The sequence below is a fragment of the Chrysochloris asiatica genome, unplaced genomic scaffold, assembly GCF_000296735.1.
Source record: "Chrysochloris asiatica unplaced genomic scaffold, ChrAsi1.0 scaffold00180, whole genome shotgun sequence".
NCBI classification, from domain to species: domain Eukaryota; kingdom Metazoa; phylum Chordata; class Mammalia; order Afrosoricida; family Chrysochloridae; genus Chrysochloris; species Chrysochloris asiatica.
The window spans coordinates 3,348,535-3,352,475 of record NW_006408698.1 but is presented as its reverse complement, the minus strand read 5'-3'; the positions used below and the strand labels follow the sequence as shown (position 1 = coordinate 3,352,475).

Sequence of the window (3,941 nt, the reverse complement as noted above, 5' to 3'; positions counted from 1 at the left end):
AGGAAGACTCATTAACAACCTACGATATGCAGATGATACAACCTTGTTTGCTGAAAATGAAGAGGACTTAAAATATTTACTGATGAAGATCAAAGAGCACAGCCTTCAGTATGGATTACATCTCAATACAAAGAAAACAAAAATCCCCACCACTGGACCAATAAACAACATTCTTATCAATGGAGAAAAGACTGAAGTTGTCAAGGATTTCATTCTTCTTGGATCAACTATCAACACTCAAGGAAGCAGCAGTCAAGAAATCAAACGATGTATTGCATTAGGCAAATCTGCTGCACAAGACCTCTTTAAAGTATTGAAGAGCAGAGATGTCAGCTTGAGGACTAAGGTGCGCCTGACCCAAGCCATGGTATTTTCAATAACTTCATATGCATGCAAAAGCTGGGCAGTGAATAAGGATGACTGTAGAAGAATTGATGCTTTTGAGTTATGGTGTTGGAGGAGAATATTGAAAGTGCCATAGGCTGCCAAAAGAACCAATAGATCAGTTTTGGATGAAGTGCAGCCAGAGTGCTCCTTGGAGGCCAAGATGGTAAAACTTCGACTCTCATACTTCAGACATGTTGTCAAGAGAAACCAGTCCCTGGAGAAGGATATCATGTTTGGTAAGGTGGAGGGTCAGAGAAAAAGAGGGAGACCCTCAATGAGATGGATTGGCTAAGTGGCAGCTTCGATGGACTCAAACGTGGCAACGGTAGTAAGGTTGGCCCAGGATCTGGCAGTGTTTTGTTCTGCTGTGCATAGAGTTGCTATCAGTCAGTACCGAGTCGATGGCACCTAACAACAACAACAACAGAAGATAAATAGCACAGTTCAAAATAAGCACATACATTTTTATTTTTCCTCTGTACTTAATACTTTATATACACTTCTATTTTGATGTTTGTTTTTCTGGGTTTTATAATAGTTGTTAATAGTTTATTTCATTGACCAGATTGTGAGTTATTTGATGGCAAAACCCTGTCTTTTGTACTGAGAAAACCCACAAAATAGCTCAATCCTTTGAATGAATGAATGAATAAATCAGTGAATGAAGTAGTTACAGATTTGATTCTATTTCATGTACTTGAACTTTTCCCAAGGTTCTGCTCATCCAGTTAATTCATTTTACACAAAATGCATTAATATACTTGGTGTTGTATTAAGGACTTACAAAGATAATACATCATGTATAAAAGTTGAGATTTCACACTTTTATTATCTTGTCGTTGAATCTAAAAGAAATCTTGGTTGTTTTAGAAGAAATCTGAGTGGTTATCATTGATCACTTGGGGATTTACAAAGATGCTCAAGCTTTATGACTGTGCCAACTTGCTTTTCATTTAAAAATGTGCCTTGCTGTTCTCTTTGGTTCAATTATATTATTGATTTCAAAGTTAGTAAATCACAATATACTACTTCTTGGTCTTAGATTATTGTTTATTCATTCTTTTTTTTTTTTGACAGCATATATCTGTTAATTTATTAAGACAGCCCTAAGAAATGAACTAATATGTTTTTTCTAGTTTCTCATGGAATTTTTAAACAAGAAAAAAGCTCAAGGGCATTCATAATACATGAAATGCAAATTAAAACGAATGTGTTACCATTTTTTATCTACCAGATAAGCAAAGGTTTTTATTTTGTTTTGTTTTTTTAAAAAACCTGATAATATCTGTGTGAGAAAACAGGTACTCATGGACACTGCTACTTGGAGTTTTCATGAAATGATAATTTATCATTTCTATCAAACTTTTGAATGCATGTACGCTTGGACTCAGGAATTTAACTTATACATATATTCATTCATGTGCATAATCACTATTTTGTTTGTAATTAATAAAATAAATTAGCCAAACATAAGAAAAAGAACAAGCTATTTTTTAAACGTTGGTTGCTTAGAGACCATGTTATTTCAAAAACTGCAAGAGCTTATTAAAATAAGAATATTTCATTTTTTAAATTTATCCAGCAGCTGATATAGAGCACTCTTGACTTTTAAATCCAACTTTGTTCCTGTCCAAGTCTTTTCCTTAGATAATGAGCATAGTAAGTGTCCCAAAGAAAAAAATCTTAAACTGTTTTTAAATCTTAAACAGTTTTTAAAGTGTTTCTCCAATCAGACTTATATCAAGTGTCTTCACTACAATGGCTCAGGAAGTAGTAGACTTTCTCAGTCTAAGCTATGCATATCTCTGTTACTACCTAACATGCCCAGAGGTGTGGATTGGAAGACCCACACCTTTAAGGTGTTGAGAAGTTCAAGTTTGGACTATGAAAGGAAAGTCTTAATTGGGGTGATAAAGTAAATTCTTGATGAACAGGTATTCCAAATCCACGTTCTGTAACAGTCCAAGAAAATGAAATTTAACTCAGATAACCTTGGTTATAACTGTTTTCTGTGATGAGCTTTCAAAGACTATAAACACAATGAAATTAAAACATGAATTATTAAGATTAAAAAATAAGATAGGAACCAAATGCTGTGTGATGAGTAGCATGAGCTAGTCAACAGCATGGTTTATATGCAAATCACTCCAACTCACCTTTCTCAGAGGCTAGAGGCTTAGCAAGCCCAAGAAGCTATTGTTACTGTGGTCCAACACTCAAGTTTGAAATGACAACCTAAGCTAAAACAAAGTTCTGTTGTCCTGCCCAAAGAAAGACCATCTGTTTTCTGAGGTAGAATTTCTGTGTATAATATCCCCGGTTCTGGGAAGATGGTGCTGAGTGTGGTACCACCAAAGTTTAGAGATTAATACTAAAAGTTTCACTGTGTCAGGATATCATCAAGAATCTGCTGCAGTGCCTCATCTTCAAATCTCCCCATCCAGACTTGAGATCAGAACTTTGGACTCCTCAGCAGTCTCTAGGTGAAGATTGGTAAAACAGGCCAACTCAAACTTAGGAAGCTTTTTCTGGAGCAACAAACAGCAGGCCCTGGCAATAGTATTTCTGTTTTTGAAGCAACTGATGTGGGATGTGTAAGAAAAGTTTTCAGGAAGACTTCTGAGAGGTCCTGTTCATCCTCTGCACTCTCATTCTGTTGCTGTTGATGCTCTAGAAGCATATTAACTTCTGAATTTAGAAGTGTCTCAGCTGTTTCAAACTCTTAGGGAAAGAGCAAGAACTGCGAGGCATCCTCCTCTATGTCTCTGGCCCACGGATCACTGCAGCCAGCCACCATTGCAAACAGCACTACAAACTGGTTGCTTGTTGATGTTGTTGTCAGGTGCCATCGAGTCAGAACCGACTCACAGCGACCCATGAACAGCTGAAAGAAACAATGTCTGATCCTGGGCCAACCTCACTACCGCTACCATACTTGATGCCATCAATGATGCTACCTGGCTGATCCATCTCGTTGGGGGTCTTCCTCTCTTTCTCTGACCCTCCATCTTACCCAGCATGGCATCCTTCTCCAGCGACTGTTCCCTCCTGATAATATGTCCAAAGTATGAGAGACGAAGTTTAGCCATCTTGGCCTCCAAAGAGCACTCTGGCTGCAATTCTTCCAAAATATATCTATTAGTTCTTTTGGCAGCCAATGGCACTTTTAGTATTCTTCTCCAACGCCACAATTCAAAGACATCAATTCTTCTATGATCTTCCTTATTCACTGTCCAGCTTTCCTATCCATATGAGGTTAGTTAAAATACCATGGCTTGGGTCAGGCGCACCTTAGTCCTCAAGTTGACATCCTTGATCTTCAACACTTTAAAAAGTTACTGTGCAGCAGATTTGCCCAATGCAATACGTCGTCTGATCTCTTGACTGCTGCTTCCTTGAGTGTTGATAATTGGTCCAAGAAGAATGAAGTCCTTGACAACTTCAATCTTTTCTCCATTGATAAGAATGTTGTTTATTGGTCCAGTGGCGAGGATTTTTGTTTTCCTGACATTGAGATGCAATCCATACTGAAGGCTGAGTTTTTTGATCTTCAT

At 37.4% G+C, this 3,941-nt stretch overlaps 1 pseudogene; it reads right to left on the bottom strand.

Annotated features, from left to right (window-relative positions):
* Nucleotides 1-2,758: 2,758 nt before the first annotated feature.
* Nucleotides 2,759-3,184, bottom strand: LOC102833848 (annotated as a pseudogene).
* Between the last annotated feature and the right edge of the window lie 757 nt (nucleotides 3,185-3,941).